Source organism: Cavia porcellus, unplaced genomic scaffold (genome assembly GCF_034190915.1).
Source record: "Cavia porcellus strain 051 isolate PalLab524CR breed Dunkin Hartley unplaced genomic scaffold, mCavPor4.1 scaffold_32, whole genome shotgun sequence".
Classification (NCBI taxonomy): Eukaryota; Metazoa; Chordata; class Mammalia; order Rodentia; family Caviidae; genus Cavia; species Cavia porcellus.
In genome coordinates, this window is record NW_026947515.1 from 1,911,290 (window position 1) to 1,929,573 (window position 18,284).

The following is an 18,284-nucleotide window of genomic DNA, read 5'->3' on the forward strand; positions in this document are numbered from 1 at the left end:
AATCAGTAATAGAGCTGAGTGAAAGTTGACTTATGCAAAATGGGAAGAATTATTGAATGATGATGCAGAAGAAGGAAGGCCATGTAGTGGCATGCAGGAGGCAGTGACAAAAACAGATTTAGGAATGACACCTATAGTGCTACAGCACAACAATGACCTCCTTCCTCCAATACATTTGCAGTTCACTAAATGGAGGACTTATAAAAGCTCATGGAAATGTTAAGATCAAGGCAAACAAGCAGCTTGAAATCCAGGCTTTGGAACATGGCCTTTAACAGACATTTCATATTTAGATTGAAATAAGAGAAATATAACCCTGCCCTGTTTGATGTCAAATTCACCAAATATAATGGCTCACAACCTTGAGAAATGAAGAAGTTACAAACCAAAAGAAGATCAAAAATTTTCTTAGAAAAAAAGAGAGAAGAATAGCCCTGGATTTTCAGGAGTGGTCTTCAGTGTTTTGGCCAAAGACCTATTGTCAGGGGTCATTTATACAGGAAAGTCACAATGTGGGTACAGTGTGTGTCTCAGACTACAATCAACCTATAAGCTTATAGCTGCTTAACTAATATTATTCATCAGGGGAACAAGTCAGCCAGAAAAGTTATGTGGAAAGAGCCAAGGCATTTTGTGGGAACAATAGTCCAGTTGTTCTGCTCATTGAATATGGTAATTGATGCCTATCTGAACTTCCTGGAGGAGGTGGTGGTAACTGTAGTACACTGTTGTTTTTCTCTTCAGGAGCATGTACACCTCATCACTGCATCTTCATCTTCAGTTCTAGCTTTCTTCAGCTGTGCCTGTAGCAGTGATTGTTGTATTTAGTTTTTTGCATTGACTCTTTGAGGTTCCAGTTCCTCTCTGATTGTATATCAATTTCTCTCTACATTAACATCCTGTCTAAAATCACAATAGTATTTGAATGAATGAACTGATGTTTATACATTTAAAAATATTCATTAATACAGGCCTGGGATTTAGCTCAGCAGGCAGAAATGCCTGCCTGGAAAGTGCTAGGTTGTAACTTTGATCCTTGGTACCTAAAAAAAAAGTAATTTAAACTGCAAGGAAAGAAAATAATTTCATTCGTGAAAATGTAGGTTTACAAAATTTATATCTAAATATGTCAATGGCAAATTAAACATTGTTAATAGTAATATTTAGTATCTAAAGTAGTTGGGCTGGGGATTGAGCTCAGTGATACAAGGAGCTGCCTGGAGAGCACAAGGTCATGAGTTCAATCCCTCATACAAAAAACTTTCACAGTTGTCAGTGATGCAGTGCTATGAGCACGTTTATTGAAACTTATGCTTTTTAATTAAGAGGCTCAATGTTTCTTTTTTGGTTTATGAAATACCTGCAGATAACATGGCAATTACAGTGAATGCTGTACTGTCCCCTATAGGATTGCTATTTTCTGAGTTGTTTTTAGTTTTTCTTTTCCCACATATTTGAAAGTTGAAAACGTTGGCTGATGCTAGCTAGAAAAACTGTGATAAACATTTTTTCAATTTAATGATATATTTCCCTATATCCATTAAGAACATTTTATTTGCTACAATTACTCCAAGTCAAATTAATAAACAAGTCTTAAAGTTACAGGCAGCTGAGTTAATTAGAAATACAGGCAGCCATACCGTGATAAAGTGGAATGAAATTCCTGACCTTCTATGTGTGGTATGAGTTTGTGTTCTCTAAAGTGCACGAATGAATTTTAGGAACAACAGAGTTGAAGAGCAGAATATATTTATTGAGAGAGAGAGAAAGTGAAAGTATTTTGCTCTAAATAGGATATTTTGGGAGTGGGAGGTGGAACCAGGGGACTTTTACCTTGAAGTCACTTTCCTTTTCCCTGTTCAACTTACCTGTGGCCAGAAAAGAATCTCAATCAGCTACTTGCATATCAGCAATGCCAACTTTAACCACCACCCAACTCAAAAACTATATGTATGCCACCCACACATTTCCAGAAGAAAAAGCCAGACCCCTAGTGGTCTAGGGGTTCTCTCCATATTCTTAGAATAAAGGCCATTTTGTCTTTATATTCTCTTCTTTACTACACCAAAAATCCTATCAGAAAGCTTCTGTCTGGGAGAAACAGGAGGGATTCTGAGCCAGTAGCAAAGGACTCTGTCTTTTCTAGGGACTTTATAGAATAAAATCATGTGATGAAAATGGTTGAAAGTGGGTTAGATTACTGAGATTACTGAGGAGGTATCTTAGCACAATAGAAAAGCTGAATATAAGAATGTAAAAGTGGCCTTTTATTTAAAGAATTTAGAGGCAAGCCCAAGCCACTAATGGCTTGGCTTTTATTTTTTTCTGACAGACTATGGGGTTATGGGGTATATGTGACTTTTGACTGGATGTGGTGATTGGAGGGGACATTGATGTCATGCAAGGAGCTGATGGGAATTTTCTTTAGGCCCCTGGGAAAGAAAAAGGATGTTGTTATCAAGGAGAAAAGAGGAATTGGCCATATGAGTAAGCATCCCTGAGTTCACCTTTTTCCACCTTGAACTACCACTATGAGGTCCTGTAATTTTTCTAGGGCCAAACTCTTTCAAGTACATCCTTTGGTTTGAATGAAGAAATCAAAACAAATAATATTTGCTATCTGTCTTCCTCCATGCCTATTGGTAAACCATTCATAAGAAATATTTTGAGTCAATTCCTTAATGCATTGTCGATACCATAACCAAAATTACAGATCAGTTCACTTTCAGAAAAGAAGCAGCACTTAAAGGCAGGGATAAAGTCCTTCAATGCAAGTATCCCTGGCAAGGTGAGTTCAACGTTGTGTAATATAAACTACAAATTATTTCTATGACTTCTAGAAAGAGAAAAGTTTATACTGATATTGCTATAGCAAAATCAATCTCCTGGTGTGCTATGTCTGATATGAGGTTTTTGTTCTGTAAAGTCAAATACTGAATTTTAGGAACAACAGAAATTAACAGAAGAATATACTTACTGAGAGAAAGAAAGCTGCCTGAGACAGGGAAGGGGTCCTGAGCAGGTTGCCAAACACTGTCCTTTCTAGGGATCATTATAGAGTAAAATCATGTGGTGAAATTAGTTTAAGGAGGGGAAAATTAGGAACTCACAATGCAGATGGGCATAAGATGGGACAGAGCTAAGGCAGCCAATAAGATTATAAGTTCAAGTAAAGTTGATTAATTTGGGAACAAAGAGGGAAGGGAGTCACATAGAAAGCAGGCATTCTTAGGCAGCTGTGACTTCACTTAGGGGTTTGGGAGTGTGACTACTGAGGTCATCAGGATGACAGGAACTACGTAGAATGTCAGTCTTTAAAAGGATACATTTCTTTAAATGGTGACTCCTGACTTCCTTAGGATATCAATATCAATCCTTAGGATATGGATGAATTTGCTTATTATTTGTCTTCAGCCTTGGCCCATAGCATGAGGTGTCAGTCTTCCCCATAGTTGCAAGCTATCTGGTCTCCTGCATGGGCTCCTTGGGGGACCTAGCCCTGTATCCTGTCAATACTATTTAAATAACTCATGTCCATGTAACAGTACTGTTTGGAAAATTGATTACAGATGTCGTGTGCTCTATGTGAATGATCTGGGGATGACCATGTGCAATGTTTATACCAGTGTTGCCCCCTGATTAACATGTTTTGAAGTTTAGTTTTAGTTGATGTGTTCTTTTTTCCTTGAAATCAAATGGATTTGAAAAATAAACGCCTGAGGTAAAGCTCTTCAGTACAAACACTCCTCTGTTGAGCTGAGTTCACCACTGTAGAAGAATGGCAGCTCCAGAAGCTTCTGCACTACAGTTTATCATTTGTGATCCTCTCTTGCAGGGAGGGGTTTCTTTCCCTGTTGATTCTTGACTCAGAAGGAGGGCAGAAGAGCAGGAGTCAATCAGTGATGAAGGGGCAGGCTATATGAACTTCCAATGAAGTGGGCCATTGCTGGCTGTGACTTCTGTCTCTTCTGATGTCTCATCATGATTTACCTGTTCTGAGTACAATAGTGGTAGCAAAATGCTTGCTGGATCACATTTAGTACTTTTGATGTCCTGTGGCCTAATTAGCAAAGAACCTGAGAGATCCTGGAGCCTTGGAATGGTGAGGTTGTGGATGGGAGCCCAGAAATATGGTGGATGGGGCGAAACCAGTTACAAGTGTTTAGGAGTCGTTCCGGGGTCTGGAGCCTCAGGTATTTAGTTAGCTTCAGCTCCTGAGGTCCTCAAGCATTGGCCATGGGTCATTCACTGTCCCTTTTGCGTCTTGCTGTTGGCAAGTGTGATTTGGGGTCCCCAGAACCCTGGCTCCACTATGACAGCAGCAGACTCAAGTATCACCTTTGAAATTCACTGCTGGCCTGGTAACTCCACAATCTTAGGCATTGGAAGGAGCTTGGGAAGACCCTGACTATGATGCTTTTTGTAGCTTGTAGAGCAGTAATGAGCTACGTCTGCTCTCTTTCCTCAGAGTAGCTGATCTGGAATGTCCAAAGTTCATTAATGCCTATAATGCAGGGCCTTATAGTCACAATGGCTCAAATTAAACTTTGGCTTTGTTGTATTTATAGTGATCTGCTAAATTTATAGTATGTTCTCATATTTCCATCCTCATGACAGGTGGTGGCAAATGTCCTGAGAATTCAGAGATGTGTAGTAATGTGCCTCAGTAGAGGAAGGCTTCCCAAACACCTGGTAAACTCCTGTGTATTATACAGAACAGTGCAAAATAATTTCTGAACATGCTTAATTATTTAGGTGGCACCCCTGCTCACAGACTAGGTTTGTGAGAACAGCCATAGAGTTTTGAAGTCTGAGAAAAATGAATCAAATATGAAAGTGTTACCAAGGACGGGGTAAAAATTTGTGAAGGACAAGTTCCAGAAAGGGCTACCTGTTAAATTATCATCGAAAAATTTTGAAATTTAGGCATTTGCATGGACATATACACGTAATATCCTTCTAATTGGAAAGGAATAGGTGTGTCATCTCTGAATTAAGAGCTGATTTAGTGGCTTGGTTTTTCATAGTTTAAATATGGAAATGTTCTGCAATGGAATTTACTAAGTGGTGTAAAGGAGAAGCTCTAGACAGAAATTTTGCAGTGATATCAATAGTTAGGCATGAAGGGTTTCATGCTGAGGATGGATCAGAGGAGTGTGGAAAGGATGTGCAAGTGACTGACAGAATGCAGGAAGCCAATAGCAGGACATACAACAGAGAGGGTCTTCACTGAAATTCAGGTAGTTCTTAGACTAAGTGTGAAGTTAAAGTTGGGTTCTGATTGCTTCCTTGAGCTGATCAACACTAGCTCTGGCAAAAACCAGTATTTCACATCCTGGTCAACCCATGAATTTTCTGTTCCATATTTCAGATCTAATTTTGATTATCTCTAATTATGCCACAGTGTCATGAAGGTAAAATGTGGATTTTTTTTGTACCTAGGATCAAACTCATGACCTATGCTTTCCTAGGCAGGTGTTCATGCCACTGAGCTAAATACCCAACTATGCAAGTGTTTTCTTTGTTGTATGGCAGATATCCACATTGTTTCTCAGAAAGTGTTGAATATTGTTGGAATTTTTCCATATTGTATGGCTATAATTTTTAAAACCAAATCAAAGTTGTCTTATGCAGTCTCTTTTCAAGTTTCACTTTGTCTGTGGGGTGTCACAGTCAGGGTTTCTCTATGTTAGACAGCTCTGTAACTTAGGGTAGCCCCAAATTCAAGGAAGAAGTCCTTCACCAGCCTCACAAGATATATTCCTTATATCTGAATTGAAAGTGAACGCTTGGTGACAGTGAGCTATAAATTACAGCTTGGGCCTCGTTCCATTTTATATACTTATTTTTTTAAAACAGCATTTTCCACTAACATTTGAGTTATTATTTGTGTACCATATTGGATGTTATTTATGTTTTGTTCTATGAAACCAAATTCATGTTTCAAAATGCTGCTGAAGTATATTAAGAACAAAGTACTCACTGGCCTAAATGAGATTTGAAGAGACATTATCTGCAGCCTATCAAAGTGATTGATGAGTTTTTTTTTCTGTTTTCAAATTCTGAAAGTGGTAAAATACAACAGAACAAGGCAGAATAAGGCCAACTAAGATCATACAGTGAAACTGGTACACAACTTCACAACTGGTCACTGTGATAACAGTAATAGGTATCACAGTATATTTTATTATCTTTATAATAGTTGTTCTTTTTTTTTTTTGTCTTTTTCCTCTTTATCAGTACCGGGGATCGAGCCCCCGACTGTCTGCTTGCAAGGCAGGTGCTTATGCCGCTGAGCTAAATCCCCAGCCCCAATAGTTGTTCTTTCAAACACATATATCAAAATGATATGAAATACAGAACATTATAGTACTTATCAAAACAGAATATTGAATAGAGCAATACCATTAATCAGAAAAGAGCAAAACAGAAATAAAAATATTCACCTTCAAAGAGATAGTAGAAGGAAGTCCCCTTTATTTGTTATGGTCTGCTTCCCAGGAGACACTCAGATTTCTGGTTCCCATTTGCTAATGGTGGTTGACAGGAGAAGATGGGTAGGGAAGTGGGATGTTTGATTCTAGGCCGTGCATCAGTAGGCTCACTATTGCTTGGGAGGGAGACAGGCTGGTTGTTTTGTTTCACAGCATCCTAAGTTCCCACATGGCACTGATCTCAGGAGCTGCTGCTGGTTCTCCCCCTGGAAGGGCAGCATTCTGCCAGAACTCCACCACTTACCAGGGAGAAGTGGTGCTTGCTTGCCTTCCAAGTGTCCTAAATTCCAGCATGGCATGGATCTCAGGAGCTTCTGCTGGTTTGCCCCCTGGATGGGCCACAGTCTGCCACACTGCCACCACTTACCAGGGAAGGGAGGTGCTTGCTTGGCTTCCCAGTTGATTGAGGGGATATTTATCTGCCTCTGTCCTTTGTGGATGCTGGTCCTGCAGGCTTCTCACTGTGAGCTCTGCATTAGAGACAGTACACAGGGAATATTGCAGTGACTCAGCAGAAGAATCAGTGCTCCTGTTTCACTGTTACATTAGCAGTGAGTTGCAATCTATCATCAAATTTTCTGTCTTCAAAAATGTGTATATATACAAAATTAATGACCAAGACATGGATTTATATTTGAAGAAATCAGTCTTCATTCAGCTGTTTAGTTTGGTTGTATTTGTTTAGTTTTGTTTTGTTTTATTGAGACAAGCTTTCTATATGTATATCAGTTGGATTTGAACACCCTATGGAGCCTAGAATTGCCCTGAACTCACTGAAACCATCCTGCCTCAGCATTTTGAGTGCTGGAATTGTAGATATATACCACCACACTTTGCTTTTGATTCAGATTTGTAGGAGAGAATTTAAGATATCCCAAACCTGGTGTCTCAATCTTCATGTGAGAAATATATGTATGATCTTTTAGGAGGTGGTGACCTTTGAGGATGTGGTCGTGAACTTCAGCAATGAGGAGTGGACTTTGCTGACTCCATCCCAAAAGAACCTCTACAGAGATGTGATGGGCGAAACCTTTAGGAACATGACTGCAATAGGTAATGACAAAATAGTTTTGTCATTCATGCTGTCAGAATGTTGTATGTTGCTGTTTCATTAAAAACAATGTGAAAATATTTTTAAAAATAGCTCAGACCTGGACACATTATATCATAACTCTAAACAAAATCTATTAATTAGTATGTATTATTCTAATGAGCGCTGGTATTTCTATGTCTACAATTCAGGAGGACTTGGGGATATCCAGGAAGCTGAAAAAGAATGCAAAATTTACTGGAGATACTTAAGGTAATTCGCACTCATAAGGAGAAGGAATGTTCCTGAGTAATTAGTGAGTCAGCAGAAAAATACCGCCAAAGAAATGAGGCACCATTCAATTTATTGTCAGTAATATTCTCCGAAGACTTATAAGCTAGGGTATGTATAATGAGTGGATTAAATCAAGAAAATGTATGACATTGCATATAGATGTGTATGAAAGGCATACACTTTGAGTTATGACATTCTCTCTTCAGTTTTTCTACCCATATATACATGTGAATACAACACATTCATCATCTAAAAATTGCTAAGATTGCAATAGAATTTGAAATAAAATGGAGTTCTTGTGTTTCCAAGCCATGCTCTAAAGAATCAGCCATTCTGACTAAAATTCTTAGAAGGCTGGTAGAATGTTAGTGCACTCATTCTGAATATCAGTGTGCAGTTGTCTCTAGAAATCGATCCCCTCATACTTGTCCTGGATATATTTTTAAAAATCCAAAATGCACATAAAATACTGATACAAGCTTACTCATATACAAAGCAGATCAAGTTATAATATATCAGGCCTTGATGAAGCTTAGCTATCTATCACTGGATTTGTGGAGAAGGCAAATGTTAATAGACTCTTTGTGATTGTGTATTCTTGTAAATCCAGCACACTAGGAGTCAGATTTTGCAGAATTGCAAATTCAAGTTCAAACATCACAGTTTAATGATCAGCGAAAATCTCTTAAAACATATTTAAAAAGCTATAGATTTTATGCTAATAGCTGTTGTTCATTCCCAGCATGGAAACAAAAAATATGTGTTATATAATGTCAAAAAATAAAGAATATAATGTCATTTGCCATAAGAAATAGGTGGTTCTTTCTCCCATCAATTCAGTGAAATAGCTCAGCTATGAAACCTAAAGGTTCACAGGGTTTCTCTTAGATGAGAAACCAAAATATAAATTGTGGAATGAAATGAAAGAGTTAATAGAGAAAAATAAGACTGACCATATGGAAAAGGAAACTACAGGTTAAGGACAGAAGGGAGATTGTGATGGGGAAACATATCATAATGATCTGTATGTATACACATATGTATCCATGCCCAAAGTGAAGATAAAGATTCTGCATTTCAAAAGGTACCAAATTTTAAGATTTCCAAATGTGTACCAGTCTTTTGGGAATAGTTGTTTTCAACATGTCTTACAAGGCCATTCTGTTACTTCATGTTCAGAGTTTCTTAGCAGGCATTAAAAACAGAACTTGACATTAATGCAGTCATTAAACTGAGACCCATTTCACTGTGAATGTTTCTTTTTTTATTTAATGTAAGGAAAGACTAAATAAAATGAAATAAGTAGAAATGATACCACTTTCAAAGTGAAAATAAACAGTAAGAAAACTAAAGACAGTGATTACATATGCTGCTCATAGAAATAGTTAATGAAATACAAAAGTGAAACATACGATGTGGGGATTCAAACAGCGAGACTACAAACAATTTTGTTCAAATCTCCAATAAAATCTTAGTAATATGATTATCAATCCGATATGTGATTTTTTTTTTTTTTTACAGAAATGACAAGGTAGGGAAATCCTATGGACATACATCTTGGAATCAGTGTAAAGAAGTATTCCTTCGTACTGCAGAAGGTAATGTGAATGTGAAAGAAGCAGAAACACACCACCATGTTCAGATCCATGAAAAATATTGCAGTGGGGAGAAATCCTATGTATATCAGCCATGTGGAAAAGGGTTCACCAAATCTCGACATTGTAAGCAACATGAAATACCTCACACTGGAGTGAAACCATATGTATGTAAGAAATGTGGGAAAGCTTTTAGCACACGGGAAAATTGCAAAATACATGAAAGAATTCACACTGGAGAGAAACCCTATGTATGTAAGCAATGTGGGAAAGGTTTTACCCAACATGGAGCTTGTAAGCAACATAAAAGAATTCACACTGGCGAGAAACCATATGTATGTAAGCAATGTGGGAAACCTTTTAACACACGGGCAAAGTGTAAAATACATGAAAGAATTCACACTGGAGAGAAACCCTATGTATGTAAGCAATGTGGGAAAGGTTTTACCCAACATGGAGCTTGTAAGCAACATGAAAGAATTCACACTGGCGAGAAACCATATGTATGTAAGCAATGTGGGAAAGCTTTTAACACATTAGCAATTTTTAAGAATCATGAAAGAATTCACACTGGAGAAAAACCCTATGTATGTAAGGAATGTGGGAAAGGTTTTACCCGACATGGAAATTGTAAGCAACATGAAAGAATTCACACTGGAGAGAAACTATATTTATGTAAGCAGTGTGGGAAAGCTTTTAACACACGTGCATGTTGTAAGGTTCATGAAAGCATTCACACTGGAGTGAAACCATATGTATGTAAGCAATGTGGGAAAGCTTTTAACACATGGGCAAATTGTAAAATACATGAAAGAATTCACACTGGAGAGAAACCCTACGTATGTAAGGAATGTGGGAAAGCTTTTAATACATGGGCAAATTGTAAAATACATGAAAGAATTCACACTGGAGAGAAACCCTATGTATGTAAGGAATGTGGGAAAGCTTTTAGCACACGGGCAAACTGCAAAATACATGAAAGAATTCACACTGGAGAGAAACCCTATGTATGTAAGCAATGTGGGAAAGGTTTTACCCAACATGGACATTGTAAGCAACATGAAAGTTCACACTCAAGAAAAAACCAGTGTATGTAAGCATCATTAATTTTTTGAGCACAAGTACATATTGCTTAATGCATGAAAAACTTCACACTGGGCAGAAAACTTATATATGTAAGGAATGTGGGAAAGGTTTCAGCAGAAATGCTCATTGTCCAATACATGAAAAAATTTACAATGTTGAGAAACCCTGTTTATGTGAAGAATGTGGGAAAGCTTTCACCACACATGGATTTTGTAAAATACATCAATGACTCCACTCTGGTGAGAAAACCTATGTATATAACAATGTGGCAAAGCTTTTACCACATACAGTCATTGCAAAACACATGAAAGAATTCACACTGGGAAGAACCACTGGCTATGTAAGCAAGTGGAGACACTTTCAGCAGCCAGATTGTAAGTGAAATACATGAAGAAGCTCACACAAGAGATAAATCCTATGTGTTATGAAAATACTCTCAGCACACATGATCATTTTTACATATCTGAAAGAGTTCACTTTATCCTATGTGCATTAACAATGTGAGAAATATGGCAATCCATGTTTGTTGTTAAATACATAGAAAAAGCAGCACTCTTCAGACAGTTTAAGTTTACTTTAAAAATTCCAAGTAGACCTGAAGAAATAATCAATACAGAAGTTTGATATCAATATTTCTTCACAAATTTTCCAGAAATGACAAATCTGAAGTGGAGCTCTACTCAAGTACATATTTTGTATGGTTTTCAGTTAATCACTTATACCTCTTTAGATTTTTTAAAGTGTCTTTGTTCTTCAACATGGCATCTTGTAATTAAACATGGTAAACTGAAATGGGCTTTTCACTTTCAAGTATGGATAGTGTCTATGTACTTAATATTTTGTCTTTAAACCTTAATTTTTATATTTTTGGTGAATTATTTTTATTTAAATAAAGAAACCAAAAAGTGTAGAAATAATACAGAAGTTCTGAAAAATAAATAAGAAATAACCAGTTGATTATTTACATATTATCATCTTAGAAGTAATTGTTCAAGTTGCAAAATTAAAGCATACAAACTGATATTCAAATAATGACACTGCAAACAGTTCACCTCAGTGATCCAACAAAAACTTATTAATATGCTTATCTGTTCTACAAACTTGTTTTTTATCTTAAAGATGGTACGATTAAATATGACAAAACAGAACAGTTCATAAGGAAACAAGTTAAGGAAACACAGGTTTCAAAGCAAGTCCACTGAGATGTTCATTTTCTATGTTACTGTCTCTAGTTTTCTTCAAAATAGTTGTTCCCATCTTCACAAGCATTGAATATATACCTAACATTATAGAACTAATCAAATAAATACAGGATGATAAAGGCTTTTTTGATCTTCAAGACTGATTTTGGGGAAGTTGATAATGATTACCATAATGTGTCTCATTCTCTTCATACTAGATGTCTTTATTTTTATGTATGCTAAAATTGAACATAAGAGACTAAACTGATATCACTCTGAACAGTGAATAATAGTATCCTGAGAAGGAGAAAGGTGAGGAATTGCCTAAATAAAGAAGGCAGAGCACATTGTTAAAAGTGTATCAGGATTTAAAAGCTACAGTAGTTCTGTTGCTCTGTTTAGTTTGATTATATTTTGTTCTGGTCTATCTACTCATACTAGATTTGTGGGTACAGAGAGATAACCCAAAAATGGCAGGTTATACCATGGTGGTAATTGTCCTTAATTTCCTATTAACTAAAACTGAAATCCTGTATTACTTACATTGTCTTACTATGACTGATCTTATTTGAAACTGGTTTGTTTGAATGTTATTTGGCCTTGACTGATTTTATTCACATTTGGTATGATTGCTGGTATCAAGTCCAAGAGTATAGGCAACTACTCTGAAGATGATAAGATGTGAAAGATATATATTGGGGAGCTGGGGATTTAGCTCAGTGGCTTAAGCCCCTGCCTGGCAAGTGTGAGGTTGTTAGTTTGATCCCCAGTACCAAAAAAATAAATAAATAAAAGATACAAATTTCAGGTTTAATTTTTTTTTATTTAAGGAGAAAAAAAGAACATAAAAAAGCAAAGCAGTAAAGGGGTACAAATCATACAGAATTTCAATTATAAAATACATTAAGAAATCACTAGTTAATAGGTTACATACTGTCTTCTTAGTAACAGTTGTCCAAATTATAAAAATTAAAGCATATAAACTGAACATTCCTACAGGGAGACAATTCTGTTCAATGATCCAACAAAAGCTCAGTAATATGGTTTTCCTTCCTACACACTGAAACAGGCACTTACTTCCCTTAGACCACCTTCCTTTCCTCTCTTCTTCACAATAACAATTACACTTTTGGGTTTTTTTTATTCCCATAGTTCTTATTACTTTTTTTGAAGAGAACAAAATCTCAAGTGAGTTAAGAAAACAGAGTTGGTTAGAACATAAGGATGGGCATAGTACTTGATGCAAAAATAGAATATCAGGTGATCAAAAATGGTTACCACTGTGCCTCTTGCTATTTTTAAAAAGTTCCCTATATCATCAGGTATACTAGAATTGATTAAAACATTACAGAACAAGACCAATAAAATCTACACTGGAAACCTTACAGAATTTCAAAAGAAGATAATAGTCAAACCATAATGGGCATCATAGTAAATCTTATTGCCTACAAAGTGGTTGCCTATACTCTTAAACTTGATACTATCAAACAAAATAGAATATAGTAAAATCAAACAGAACAAGATGGGGAGAGCAATACTGGGGTTAAAATCAGGTTAATAGGAAAACAAATAAAGTTACTATAATATATCCCACTATTTTTTAATTTAGTTTTCCTTTAATTGATAAAAATAGAATAAATTTTTTTAAAGGGTGGAGATTGAGATAAAAGAGACATTGTAATAGAACAACACAGGTCAGAACTGAACAATTAAAGCATCATTTGGTTTCACCACCAGGTAATCTAACATAATAGTAGTCACCATAATGCCTCTTTCCTTGAATTATTTGAGTATAACTTTGTATACTATAGAATCAATCACATCAAGACAGTGTGAAGCCATTCAATACAATGAAAGAATTACAGGGTATTTAGAGCCAGTTAACAGAAAATGAACAACGATTTATATATTATGTCTTTGGCTGTAAAAAATTGTTTTATATTATCACAGTAAAATATATTAAGATACAACATGTTAAATCCAGTGGAAACATGTACAACAACTTGATGGGAGTTCCAAAGGAGATGATATTAAATCAGCACTAGCTTTTATGATGTGTTATTTTCTTCAGAACAGCTATTTTCGGTACTAACATCGAAAAACCCAGGGTAAAACCATTGCACTTAATGAATGAAAACATTATATGGATTCAAACCAATATGATTGGGTATCATGATTACCACATAGTTCTCTGTATTATCATTTCTTATACTAGGGAATATATTTGGTATTTATACATGTGAGTTTGATTTATTTCACTTATGAGTATGGTCTCAGTCTGTGTACATTTATTTATATGTCAATGTGATCATTCTTTATAGCTGAATAGTTCCCCATTGTATAAAAACACCATAATTTTTTATCCATTCCTCAGTTGATGGACACTTAGGTTGTTTCCAAGATCTGGCTATTACTAACTGTGCTGCTATAAAAATGGGTGTACATATATCACTGTGGAATGATACTTCCTGTTCTTCTGTGAATATGCCTAGAAGTAGAATAGCTGGGTCAAAAGGTGCTTCCAGTTCCAGCTTTCTGATAAATCTCCAGACTGAGCTCCACAATGGTTGTACCAGTCTACACTCCCACCAAAAGTGCAAGAGAGTTCCTTTGTCCCAACGGTGTCTCCAACATTTGTTGTTGGTGTTTTTCTTGATCTTGGCCATTCTTTCAGGAGTGAGATGAAATCTCAGTGTGGTTTTAATTTGCATTTCTCTAATGACAATTGATGGTGAACATTTTTTCATGTATTTATTTGTCATTTGTATTTTTTCATCTCAAAATTGTTTATTCATCTCAGATGCTCATTTTTGGATTGGGTCTTTGAATTTTGGTGATCTCCTTTTTAAAAATGCTTTATATGTTTTAGACAGAAGTCCTCTGTCTGAGGGGCAGTTCACTAAGATTTTTTCCCAGTTTGTGGATTTTCTTTTCACTATACTGGAGATTTCATTTGATGTGCAGAAACGTTTGAATAAGAGGTGATCCCAATGATTGATTCTGGGAAGCATTTCCCATGCAGTTTGAGTCCTGTTCATCAATTCTCTACCTACTCCTATGTCTTCAAGGTTTTTACCCAATTTGTCTTCCAATAGATTTAGTGTTTCTGTTTTAATATTTAGATCTTTGATCCATTTAGATTTCATTTTAGAACATGGTGATAGGCATGGGTCTAGTTTTAGTTTTAGGCATATGCAGAGCCAGTTTTTCACCACCATTTATTAAAGAGAATGTCATTCTTCCAGTGAACATATTTGGCCCCTTTATCCTAATAAGGTACTCGAGTGTGTTTGTAGTTGTGGTTGTATCTTCTCATCTATTCCACTGATCTTTGGCTCTGTTTTGGTTCCAGTACCATGTTGATTTTACTACAGTTGCTTTGTAGTATAACTTCAAATCAGGGATTGTTGTACCTCCTGCCTTGATTTTGCTGCCTCTAACTCTCCTTGCTATTCTAGGTTTCTTCTCATTCCAGATGAATTTTAGGGGTGATTTCTCAAGTTCTATGAAGTATGTTGATGGTATTTTTATCGGGATTGCATTGCATCTGTATAAAAGTTTTGGGAGAATGGCCATTTTCAAATTATTGATTCTTCCTATCCATGAGCAAGGGATGTCTTTCCATTTTCTGAGATCATCTTCAATTTCATTTTTCAGTGTGTTATAATTTTCCCTGTATAAACCTTTCACTTCTTTCGTGAGAGTAATTCCTAAATATTTCATTTTCTTTGTTGCTAGTGTGAAGGGTGTGGCCTCTCTTATTTCTGTCTCTGTGACTTTGTTGTTAGTGTATAGGAATGCTATTGATTTTTGAGTATTGATTCTGTATCCAGCTACATTACTGAATTTATTTATTATATCTAGGAGTCTTTCAGTGGAACTTCGGGGATCTGCTATATAAAGTATCATGTCATCTGCAAATAATCATAATTTAACTTCTTATTTTCCTATCTTTAGGCCTTTTATTTCTCTCTTTTTTCTAATTGTTCTGGCCAGTATTTCCAGTACTATATTAAATAGGAACTGTGATAAAGGACATCCTTGTCTTGTGCCTGATTTTAAAGTAAAGGCCTTCAGATTTTGACCATTTAGTATGGTACTGGCTGTTGTTTTGTCATTGCCGGCCTTAATAATATTGAGGTAAGGACCATCTATTCCAATTTTCTGCATGGTTCTTATCATAAATGAATGTTGGACCTTATCAAAAGCTGTTTCTGCATCTATAGTAATGATCACGTGATTATAACTTTTGGCTCTATTGATATGGTGTATTACATTTATTGATTTACATATATTAAACAATCTCTGCATGCCTGGGATGAATGCCACTTGGTCATGGTATATGATCTTCTTGTTGATTTGTTGCATCCTATTTGCCAATATTATATTGAGGATTTTTGCATCTTTGTTCATTAGGGAGATTGGTCTGTAGTTCTCTTTTTCAGTTGGGTCCTCCTCCGGTTTTGGTACTAGAGTAATATTTGCTTCTAGGAACAATTCATGAAGGATTGCTTGCCTTTCCATTTCATTGAAGAGTTTGAGGAGTGTTGGCATTATGTCTTCTTTGTATTTCTTGTAGAATTCTTCAGTGAATCTGTCTGGGCCTGGGCTCTTCTTTGTAGGTAACGATTTTATTACGTTTTCAATTTCATTAATAGAATTTGGGTTATTCAGTAGCTTTACATCTTCATGACCTAGCTTTGGTACTTCATATGCTTTAGAAATCTGTCTATTTCTTCTGTGTTATAAAACCTTTGAGTGTAGAGGTTTTCAAAATAGGTGTTGATGATCTTCTGTATTTCAATAGGGTCTGTAGTAATTTCACATCTTTTATTCCTTATTGCATGGATTTGAACTTTTTCTTCCATTTTTTAAATAAGGTTGGCTAGGGGCTTTTCGATTTTATTTATTCTTTCAAAGAACCAGGTCTTTGATTCATTGATTTTTTTGGATTTTTTTTTAGTCTTTATTGCATTGATTTCTGCTCAGATTTTTATAATTTCTTCTCTTCTTTTGGCTTTGGGCTTGACTTGCTCTTCTTTTTCTAGATGTTTCAGGTATAACATCAGGTTATTTATTTGTATTCATTCTGTTTTCCTAATGTGGGAACTCGTGCAATAAATTTTCCTCAGAAGACAGCTTTCATTGCATCACACAGATTCTGGTACATTGTATTTGTGTTTCCATTTGTTTGTAGGTATTGTTTAATTTCTTCTTTAATTTCCTCTGTGACTCACTGATTACTCAAGAGTGTTATTCAGTTTCCATGTGTTTGTGGGATTTTTGCAGTATCGTATCATTGATTTCTAATTTCATAGTGGTATGGTCTGATAGCATGCAAGGGATAATTTCAAACCTTTTGCATTTATTTAAATATGCTCTGTGAATTAATATATTGTCTATTTTAGAGAATGACACATGTAATACTGAGAAGAATGTGTATGCTGTTGTTGTTGGGTGGAATACTCTGTATATGTGTTAAGTCTATTTGTTCACAGGTTCAATTCAGTTTTTTATTTCTTTGTCATTTTCTGTCTGGTTGATCTGCCAATTGGTGTCAATGGTGTGTTAAGATCTCCTGTTATAATTGTGTTAATGCTAATTTGATTTTTCATTTTTGTTAGTACTTGTTTTATATAACTGGGTGCTCTGGAGTTTGGTGCATATAAATTTAAGATAGTTTTCTCTTCCTCTTGGAGTTTTCCCCTAACCAGTATGTAGTGACCTTCTTTATGCCTTCTGATCATTATTGGCTTGAAGTTCACATTGTCTGCAAACAGAATAGCTACACCCCCCCCCCCCTTTTTTTGGTTCCTGTTGCATGAAGTATTGTTTTAAATCCTTTGACTTTCAGTCTGTGAATATCCTTTTGGGTTTAGATGGATTTCTTGTAGAAAGCATATGTTTGGATTTTGTTTCTTAATCCATTCTGCCAGTCGGTTTCTTCTAATTGGTCCATTGAGACCATTTACATTAATGGTTAGAACTGTTATATATTGATTTATTGTTGACATGTTATCTTTCTGCTGTTGCATCTTTATCTTTCTGCTCTTTTTATCTGTCTGTTTAGTTTAGTGCTTTTTGCCTACATGTATCTAGGCTGTCTTTCAGTATTCTCTGCAGAGTTGGCTTGGTGATCATGAAGTTTTTCAGCTTTTCTTTGTCATATAAGTATCTTATTTCTCCATCGAGTTTGAAGGACTGTTTTTCAGGGTACAGTCTAGGTTGGAAATCATTTTCCTTTAGGATCTGAAATACTTCGCTGCATGCTCTTCTTGCCTTCATTGTTTGTGCTGAGAAGTCTGCTGTGCTTCTGATATGTTTTCCTTTATAGGTCATCTGTCTCTTCTCTCTGAGAGCTATTAATATTCTATTCATTTGCTCAATTTCTGGGATGGTCATTATTATATGTCTGGGTGTAGATTTATTTTGGTTATGGCTATTTGGATTTCTATATGCTTCATTGATCTTGATATCAGTTTCCAATCTCGTGTTTGGGAAATTTTCAGCTATTACTTCTCTAAATATCCTCTTGACATCCTTTACATTGTCCCCTTCTTTTTCATTTATCCCTATCAACCTTATGTTGTCCCGCTTTGCATCA